Source organism: Stegodyphus dumicola, chromosome 5, assembly GCF_044657685.1.
Source record: "Stegodyphus dumicola isolate Sdum_Otavi_A_Nest chromosome 5, ASM4465768v1".
Lineage (NCBI taxonomy): Eukaryota > Metazoa > Arthropoda > Arachnida > Araneae > Eresidae > Stegodyphus > Stegodyphus dumicola.
The window spans coordinates 167,316,483-167,327,424 of record NC_140772.1 but is presented as its reverse complement, the minus strand read 5'-3'; the positions used below and the strand labels follow the sequence as shown (position 1 = coordinate 167,327,424).

At 36.8% G+C, this 10,942-nt stretch overlaps 1 pseudogene; it reads right to left on the bottom strand.

Moving 5' to 3' along the window:
* Positions 1-3,506: 3,506 nt before the first annotated feature.
* LOC146997323 (5.8S ribosomal RNA) lies at positions 3,507-3,659 on the bottom strand (annotated as a pseudogene).
* Positions 3,660-10,942: the final 7,283 nt, after the last annotated feature.

The following is a 10,942-nucleotide window of genomic DNA, read 5'->3' as shown; positions in this document are numbered from 1 at the left end:
CATAAAATAATAATTAATAACTTAAAATATGAAAAAACATTCTTAGAAATTAATTATAAATTGAACAAAATACATCTTAAAAATGAAATAAAAACCAATGAAAGGCGACTTAAATAATAAGGCATCGTATACAAATGATAAAGAAAGTTCTGGAGAACATTTTTCGAGATCAAATAAAATTTCGAACCTGGATCTCTGGAATACACTCCGAGTGTGCTACCCGTTACACCACGAAGGCATGAAGAAAGGAGGGTGAAAATTGCATACCATATAAATATGATATCTTAAATGAATGACAAACAGTGGACATCCTCAGTAAAGATAAATCGGTCGAATATGATAGGAAAATGTGAGGGTGAAAAAAGATGTGATTGTAGACAGTTTTAAGAAATACAATATTTAAAACACATTCAGTGCCATATGGAGTGGTAAACTCAACTGTTTTTTAAAATAGAGTTTCAGAGAAATAAAATTATAAAGAAAATTTTGACTCGAAACATTTTGTCAGCTGGGAACATATATGAACACTTTTTTCTCTCTTATTTTGATTTCTCATCCGTGTATGTCGACTTTTTTTTAAAGCCAGCGTCAAATAATGACAAAGGTTTCGTAAGAAGGCTTGGCAGAGATTTTTAAATAATAAAGTAAACTATCTGGAACAGCATTTGCCCGAAATTCGGCTGAAAGTCGAACCAGCAGCGCGTGCACACAGGAAGGAAAAAATATAAAAAAGAACTAAAATCTCATTGAGTGGAACACTTTTATCGCTGGTATTTACGCTTCTGAGTTTCCCAGGTGATGACAATAGAACTGGGAAATGTTGGAAAACAATTGGTAAAAAAAAGATTTAGATATTCTGGAATTTTTAGTGCGAAACGCAAACTAATGCAAACTGTAATAATCTTCCATTTCTAAATTTTGTGTGAAATACATTACAGAAGCAATGATCATTGAACAATCTGCATTAAATGTGAAAGTTTCAATCTGCAAACATTTCAAATTTGATGGTGGAAAAACAAAACAAAATATTCTCTCAATATTCTTAATCTTTGCAACACACACACAGTTTCTACCTAACGCAGCATATAGTTGTCAATGTTTTTAAATCTAATTGATATTACGTTTGATTAAATTGCAAGAGTGGTGATCTGATTGAAAAGTACTCGTAAATAAAGTATGCATTATAACGTTTTAGAAATAATATGGCTAAAATTAATGGTCAAATTTCAGTAAGCTTAGGCATTAAATTCTTTATACTTAGCCTTTAGTTTCTTAGCCTTAGTAAATGCATATCAGAACTTGATAAAAAAAGGTGTTGATCTCTTAGCTTAATTGTTCATATTTAAGCTAAATAACACTTATTTTAGCATTTTGTACAGACCATCTTCGTTATCCTGCTCCACCCGTGTGGATATTATATTGCGAGCAGAGTTAACTACCTGTCAGAATAAGGAAGCAATTATGTAAATTTGTTTAGTCCGAGGTGAAGTTTCTCAAATTCTAGAAACATTCTTTGTACAAGCCTTTAAAGAACGACCTGACAAACTGTTTTAATATTTCCCATACTATCTGGAACAGCATTTGCCCGAAATTCGGCTGAAAGTCGAACCAGCAGCGCGTGCGCACAGGAAGGAAAAAATATAAAAAAGAACTAAAATCTCATTGAGTGGAACACTTTTATCGCTGGTATTTACGCTTCTTCGTCTGGCCGTCAGTCTGACGAAGAACTGTTCCTGAATTCATTAATTCATTGGAACTCTTTCCATTGCTCTAATGTATAGGAGAGATAATCATTGCAGAAGGATGTCCCATATTGAACTAAAAGTTTGGACTTCAAAGTATCCAAGTCTATAAAAGACAACAGGTAACTGCAGTGTAAAAATAAATGCATTCAGTAGAGACAGAATCAGTGAAAACAGTTTGGAGTGCAAATCATTTGAAATTCCAGAGACACCGTTGCAATCAATACATCCCCCAGATTCTTAATATATATAAATTCTTCTGGTTTTAAACTATTATCATCTCTTTAACTTGTTTATTTACTTTTCTCATCTTATCCTACTTTGTATTAGTGACCTCGGTTTCTTAATAACGTAACTTATTAATATAACTAAGATTTCTTTGGCCATTCTGAAGACCATAAGATATTTAGATTTAAAATAGTATAGTCAAAACACTCGGCGAATAAAAAAAGTGTTTTGCTATTCGGTAAAAAACGACATACTTTTTTTTTAATTTAATAAACAAACTCAGCGATTTAAAAGAGAAATGTTTCCACTGCCCAAATTAAAATACTTTTAAGTGTATTATCGTTCAGGAAAGTGAAAATATTTAAATTTTATTAAAATTTATTCATTTATTAACTAACTAACTATGCGATTTGAAAGGAATAAATGCAGATTCATTTCAAGTTTTAATAATTATTAGATGGAAACATGAAATTACATTAGCTGGATTCATTCACATCATCTGCATTATACATATATGATAATGAGTGTCCATTGTTTGTGTGTACATTTCATACAAATCTGCAGTTTTATTCGTATTCTGATGAACTTTGGAACACTTGACTTCAAAAAAAAAAAAAGGAAGGTGACTGTCTACATAAGATTTAGAAAAAAACCACATTAGTGGGTCCACACTCAGAGTGTTTATAGTAGAACGGTGCACTCATGACACCCATCGTGCGTAAACATTGCTCATCATGTCGCCCTTGTCGCATTCCTGCTATCAGTAGAAGTCATGCATGATAAGCAAAGAGATCATAATTATTTTTTACAAAAAGTAAATATTAATGTTTCTACATCGTTTCAGTTTTAAAAACATGTCACTCATCTTAGTTTCATGTCTGTAAAAATGATTGTAAATGATTTATTGCTATTAGACAGAATATCTACTGAAAAAGGGCAAAAACTAGTTCTGGTTGTCATTCTATGGATATAAAAAATAGATCTAATAAGAACGTCTGTTACGGTATCTACGTTTATAAATAAGTTACGTTTAAGTCTAATAAATTACGAGTACATTTTATTTTCAATAAATATTTGTTTCTTGTCTTTAAAAGCGTTTTATGAGTGATTAATTTAAATACAGAAGAAGCTATCACATCACCGTTGTGACCCTCTAGGGACGAGCGCTTTTATTAGACCAAAACCAATCCGACCTCGTGTCCGTAACATGTGGTGACTCTGTATAACTTTGGGATGATCGCATGGGCTCGTCCCGGTGACGTGTCTGGTGTCTGCATTATCAACTATCGATTGTTGGTTGCTGGCCTACCATGGTCGTAACGGGTGACGTGGAGTCAGGGTTCGATTCCGGAGAGGGAGCCTGAGAAACGGCTATCACAGCCAAGGAATGCAGCAGGCGCGCAAATTACCCACTCTTAGAAAGGACAAGTAAGGCAGGTAGGTACGAAAAATAACAATACGGGACTCTTTTGAGACCCCATAACTGGAATGAATTTATAATAACTCTAAATCCTTTAACGTGGATCAATTGGAGAGCAAGCCTGGTGCCAGCAGCCGTCGGGTATCACCCGAGACCGCAATGAGTGTTTGAAAAATCAGTGCTCAATGTGTCCTGCAATTCACACCAAGTCCAGCAGCTGGCTGCGTTATTCATCAACCCGTGAGCCGAGTGATCCACTGTTCAGAGTTATTATTTTTAATTATCCTCGTGGTGATCCTCGAGGGCTTCCATTTGCGTTCAAAATATGTGAAAGATTACCTTTCGGGGAAGCCCGGGGTTGATTCGATTTACGAGAAGACCCCTAGAAGTCGACCGAAGTCGCGATTTCCCCGTCACTCTTTCTTCAGAGAGTCCCACCGGGATAACGCAAATGCGAGGCGGTCCACCACATACGGCGGTACTGTTGAAACCTAGCATCGGACCCGAAAGTCCGACACCTCCCTCTTGTCGTCATGATGCGACGAGGAAATATAGACTAGGCACCTCGATGTAGGTACGAGACCACTTGGGTTTTCAAAAATTTCAATTCAATGTTTTTCTGTGCTTCCAAGCCGTTCAGTGGCGCGCAGCACAGGAAAGGAAGGCGAACCTCCCTCCCGAGTTTCACCAATGTTTTTTGTCAGATGAATCTGACCATTGGTAATGATCTTTACTCAGTTTTACCTACGGAAACCTCGTTACGACGTTTGCTTCCTTTAAATGATCAAGTTTGGTCATCTTTCCGGCACGTCGACGCGACCCGAAAGCCGCTTCGAGAGCCAAGTCATTCAATCGGGAGTAGTGAGTAGTAATCGAGCGATGTGTACAAAGGTCAAAGACGTAATCAACACGAGGTTATGACTCGTGTTTACTGAGAATTATTCGTTCACGGGTAAAAATTACAAGCCCCTATTCCCAGCACGAAGGAGGTTCAACGGGTTACCCAGTCCTGTCGGACAAGGAAAGCACACGCTGATTCTTTCAATGTAGCGTGTGTACGGCCCCGGACATCTAAGGGCATCACAGACCAGTTATTGCTCTGTGTCGTGCGGTTAAACGCCGCTTGTTCAAGAACGACCGACTCAAAGGATCAAAGCGTCTGTTTAGTAGGTTAGAGTCTCCTTCGTTATCGGAATTAACCAGGCAAATAGCTCCACCACCCACAGAATCAAGAAAGAGCTTTTTATCTGTCAATCCTTCCTGTGTACTGGCTTGGTAAGTTTTCCTGTGTGTAGTCAATTAAGCCGCAGGCTTCATTCCTGGCGATGCCCTTCCATCAATTCCTTTAAGTTTCAGCTTTGAAACCTTGCGGACTGGCGGGTTAGTTCGCTTGTCCTTAGGTCCCCCCTCGTCTTCTCAAGACGAGGTTGAGAACTGAAAACTTCCACAGCATGCCTGCGACCAGCTCAGCCCCCGTGCCGTTGCTGGGCGTCCAAACATGCAATAATAAAAATTGACGCCCGGGACTTTTTGAATCTGTGTTCCACGCAAAAAAATCCTCTCGATGCCCACGAAGGCTCACCTTCCGGCGCTGATGCCGTGGATGACGTAGTGAGTTTTGAAGTGCTACTGAAAGCACGAGATAACACTAATCCATGCAATAGCCGTCTGGATAGCGGCTTCCAGCGCATTTCCAAGGTGTGGGCTATTAAATGGTGGATTCGAGTTGTTTGCAGCCCGAACGTTCTATGAACGTAAAAAAGGCTACCTGGTTGATCCTGCCTGTAGTCATATGCTTGTCTCAAAGGTTAAGCCATGCATGTCTAATTACATGCCGTATTAGCGTTTGCTCTGTTAGTTCTAGCTAGTTAAATTGCTCTATTTTCGCTTTCTCTAGTATAGAGAGGTTAAACAGGAATTTAAATGAGCTGTGTATCAGCTCTTTGAGAATACTTGGAAACGGAAGAGAATACTTCGGAAAAAGTACCTCCATTCCCCTAAATAAATTATTTTTACTGTGTATAAATCTCGGATAATGCCAGGTATCCGAGGTATTCAGCTAGTCTAAAATTAAAAAAGAGTTATGATTGTATGGGTATCGTATAACGCAGAGACGGAAAGATTCAGAACTACGGAATTTGACGCAGAGATTCTCCTTTACGGTATTATAGGCATCTTGAAGCGAGTTTTTTTCCAAATCTTAAATTTTTTAAATTTAATTTTAAATCTACTATTTCATGGTCATGTCGAAGCGATTTTTCTTTTCGAAATTTAATTTTTATGTACTATTAAATCGATTTTTCACACACACACATCCTCATAAAAAGTTAACTGATGTTTTTATTTTAGAACAGAGGTCAGCAATTGTTTTTGGAAAGACACAGATCGTGAAAGTTAAAGACACCGATCTCCCCTCCCCCTTAAAAATGGTAAAAGATTTTCAGGAAGCGATATTTTTACATAATATGTTAATATTATGTAAATTATCACTTCTTAAAATTTTTTATAACCTTTTTTTGAAGTTGTGTAAACAAATTTTGCTGATAAAAGAATTCCATTTATAAATACATGTATTATAGAACAAGTTGAATTTTCTATTAATGCGATGACTGTATTTGTTTTCTGAGATAATATTTCATCATACTGGAGTTCGAAGTTAGTACCTCCTATCATTAACGTTATTTGTAATTTGTCGCAATACAGTTAATAATGATCTGTATTACGACTACACCAACATCATTTTCAAAAATGTCCTTTCGCATCAGTAAATGTCCCCAAATACAGATATAAATCCTCATGCATTATAATTTTAATTGACCGTATTTATCTTCCAAAAGATGTTTATAGAATTGGATTTGATCCAATCTTTAAACATTATTTAAAAATATTATCATTCTACACTTATTCTAAGCTCCTTAACGGCAACAATAGATAATAAAATGAGAATTTGCGACGCCAGTAACGTCAGGTGCGATCATCATTTCCAACTTCTCAACTCGATTATCGACAGCTGTCTTATTTGATTTACTTAAAATTTTTCACGAATAAACGATATTAAGCCGCAGACAGGTGACGGTTTGCCGTTCCCTGCGCTAATAATAATCTCCCAAGTGAGGTTTACTGTATGTACGTAATATAAAATACCGATTTTTGGCAATTGTTTTAAACTTTTAAGATTATTTTATTGGTCCAATGCAGGAATTTCATAATATAATATTTCCAATATTATGAAATTCCTGTATTGAGAAATTAGTTATTTATTGTATCTAGAACTTTTTATTGAATACAAAACCGAGTTTTCATTCTTTTAAAACAAGAGTGATCATTTATTATTTGATTTTCGTCAACTTTTTTTTCATATATAACGGTATAAATAATTACACGCGAGCACGGTTTAAAGACTTTTCCCCCCTTTTTAGATTCACCTATGGCCGCGCAAACTGTGTTGTGGTGTTGGAAGCCGGCTGCGATACCAAAGGACCCGGGTTCAAATCCCGCAGGAGGCATTGTTGTAACTGTCCGTTCATTCACAGGAGACAAATGTGGCCCACCTTTTAGGTGCCTATGTAATAAAGCAAATATCACTTCTGGCCAAGCCGAAGTCAGCTGAGATCCCGCCATTGAAAAAAAAGATTCACCTAGTTCTGTCAGAAAAAGAGTGGCATAACATTAGCTTCTTTGTTTTTATGATGTTGCATAGAGCGGAGGAAGTGCTTTCTTTTGGGATGTGGCGGTTTTGTTCCCATTACTTCCCTCCTTCTCTCTTCTGTTGACTTTCCAGTATTTCCTATGTTTTCTAAAAATAGTCCTCCCTCCCGACCGTTCGGATATTAGGAATGCTACTGGTAAAATCCCTTTAAGAGTTTTAAATTGTTTTCAAAATCTTCAACATACGGCAAAAGATAAATTTTATTTATCAAATGCCTGGCCATTGACCATCAGGTCATTAGGCAACGAGCTCTCCAATACTTCTTTACAATACAGTCCAAACTCTTAAGCGCAGAGTACATGTCCAGATGAGCAGCGTCCATGACTTGTACAGAATCGCACAAAGCACATAAAGGTGAGACAGTCAGATTAAAACGAAACAATTGAGCACCAAGGCAGTCATGTCCAGTCAATAGTCCAAACTCAGCCACAGTAGTAGCACGAAGAGAGTCCGAGACACAAATATCCCTCCCCTGTGACTTACTTTCAGTAGCACTAACAGCAGGATATTACGAAAGGATATTTTATAAATTCTATTGATTTCAAGCTTAGCGGAGTGAAAAGATAGATCTCTGGTAGATCTTTGGAGAATATCCCTACCTTTTTTTGCCAAAAGATCCACCATCTCATTTCCCCAAAGGCCGCAATGTGATGACACCAAAAGGAAAGCAATCTTTGTCTGGATTCTGCTCAACAGATCCCTGCAGCTCTGGACACGAGCACTTTGTTTTCCTAGGTTTCCACTCCCCCTTTTAAAGGACTGAAGAGCAGAGCTTGAGCCGATAAAATCACAGCTTTATCAAGAGGAATGAGACGGGCAAAAAGCTGTTGAATGGCTAAATGGAGGGCCTCGACTTCACCATCAAAATAGGTTTTACGAGAGCCAGCATATAGACAAAAGGAAAACCAGATCACAGAAGACGCCATCACCAGTACCTTGGGTGAAATCCAAAAGGTAATCATCAGTGTTAATATGAAACCACTCACCAGGAGGATAGCCAGTATTAATGATTTCCAGAGAAGAGCAGTTGTGGATAGGATATTTTTCCTCACATTCAAAGTCAAGTGCAATCTGACATCGAGAACTATAAACTCCAGTGTATTTATATGAGTTAGCAATTCGCAGGTCTTGTCGTTAATGGCATTATATTGAGCGTTCTACTGGACGCATTGAATAAAGCGCTTCTGAGTCTTTAGATTACGTACTCTGTTACAATCGTATTCACGCCAAAAAGAAACATTTAGGAGTCTAGTAAGTCTGTTATGAATGATAGCTGCATTTCTTCTAACCAGGTTAGTCATTGGCTGTAGGTCACAAAGCAAATTCATAGCAAGTACGGGAATAGTTTTAACACCTCCAGTAATCAAGCGTAAAACCTGGTTTTGGAAAATGTCAAGCATACCCAAGATTCTATCAGAAGCAAAGACCAGCACTTCATTGCAATAATTTAAAACCGGCTGGACATAAATCTTATAAGTAGTGTGAAGCGTAGCTCTGCCACGTATTCATTTAGCACCAGCTAGTCGCTTAAGAATGGGAAGTCTCTTACTGGCGTTTGAGATGACGTATTCAATATGCTTAGTTTATTTCAATTTGCTATCAAAGTTTCAACCCAGATAAGTTGAAACATCATTATGCTGCAAGGGAGAACCGCTATCAACACTATCAGAAGTGAAAGGTTGTCTATTTAAAGTAAAATACTGACTAGTAGTCTTCCCCAAGTTTATAGTCATATTATTCTCCAATCTCCAGCTCTCTAGCCTATCGAGAAACTTATTCAGGACAATGTTTAGCTTGGATCGATCACTTTTAGTAGTATAGCAGCAAATAACAAGATCGTCTGCAAAAAGAGCAGCGTCAGTCAATCCATCAGAAGTCAAGCTACTCGGTAGGTCATCAATAAAGATATTAAATAAAATACGGCTGATCACCGTGCCTTGTGGTAAGTCAGTTTCACTTTGTTTAAAGCTGGACACAGAATCACCAACACAAGTGGCGCAGAAACGTTGTGAAAGAAAACTTCTGATCCAAGAGAGCTGGCAAAAGATAGATGTCACAATATTTTATCTGTTTTTAAGTGTTCTGTAGTAGTAAGTAAAATATAATATAGTATATAACAATTAAACGCTTGGGGCATAAAGTGAAATGTAAAAAATATTGTACAGCTAAATATTGAGCTAACGTATAGCTAACGTTAGCTCAATATTTTTTACAACTAAGAAATTTTCCTCTTGAAATTTATATATTTCTTGGCATGACTTTATAAGTAAAAGAAAACTGGTTACTGAATGTAACTGCTTTATTAAATATTATTTTCAATTTATGCATTTTATTTTAATTTTTTTGTAATTTACATTCATTATATGTATTTTAAAATTTTTATACTAAAATTATGAAAATGTATTTTTTCCTCAGATTTTTCAGCTATATTTACCGTTGCATTTCTGACAGAGTACAAGAAGTCACTCTATATTTTTTGAAAGACCAAATTTTACAAAATCATCATATACCCAAAAATAAATCGCTTAATTTACTAAAAAAACATGCAGTTGTAATGTAGAGACATTAGGTCATTTTGAAGCAGGAGAGGTGAAAAATTAGCAATGCCCTCGCCGGGACTCGAACTTCGGACCTCTCGAATACGCGCCGAGTGTGCTGACCACCACGAAGGCATGCTAAGATGGCAGGAGACCTTATATACTCCCCCTTTTAAAGAACGACTGGGGATTAGGGAATCCACTCGCTAAATCCTGGTGGTGAAGAATCATCATCCACAACTTTTTGAGTTCGGGTGCCACTGTTAGACAGTTAAAATTTTTTGATGTCAGGAAACTGAAGAAATGAGCAATGTCTTCGTCGGGACTCGAACCTCGGACTTCTCCAATACGCGCCGAGTGTGCTGAGCATTACACCACGAAGGCATGCTAAGATGAGGGGGAAAGAAATATAGTAATTTTAAAGATAAATTACTAATTTTTACCTCATGGAATAGCAACACTTCTCAGAAATATTGGTTTTCCCGGCTCAGGCCAGGAGATGATACTTTGTGTAATATGCAAAATGGAGAAATTAGTCTGTAACGTTTTTAACGTTAAAATTATCAGACATGTGATATAATACTATAAATGTTATTTTTAAATATTGTACAACTGATATTCAAATGATTAAAATACATTGTTTGTAAAGAGCTCATTTTGCACCAATAAGCAGTTTGTTGCAAAAATTAAAAAAATAAACAAAATTATTAAAGAAATTCTTGTCTTTTACACCTCACAGATTTTTTACAAACTAATGTGTTGCCGTAGCTAGATAATTAAACGTTTTACGTTTAAGGCAGCAGCTCTTAGAACTAACAATTCGTGAACACGTGTCTTTGATTAATGTGGTGACAGCATGTAATAACAAAACGCGACGAAAAACGGAGAGATCAGATCGCAGATTTTTCTTGTGTCAAACAAAAACGATACTTTAAATTGATGAATCACCTTATTTATATTTATTTGGTGTTAACAGAGTCAGTAAATGACAATCTATTCATTCAAAAAGGGGCATTGTGATGTATGGGTGACGCCAACCAACAAGATGTATAGAGGGCGCTCTTAGTCTGGAGAGGCGCCAAAAGTTTAGTTTTTCAAGAGGGAGACCGACAAAGAGGTCATACGGAAGGCTCGTGGGAGCCATTAATGAAACCGAAATTCACTTTTATTACTTTATATATTTCAGTTATTAGTATTGTAGTTTAGTATTAGTTTTGTGTTTGTGAAATAAATGTCTAAAAATACAAGAAGTTGGAGTTATTTCTCTATGAGGCGGTGGATGAAGAAAGGGATGATATCACAGGCA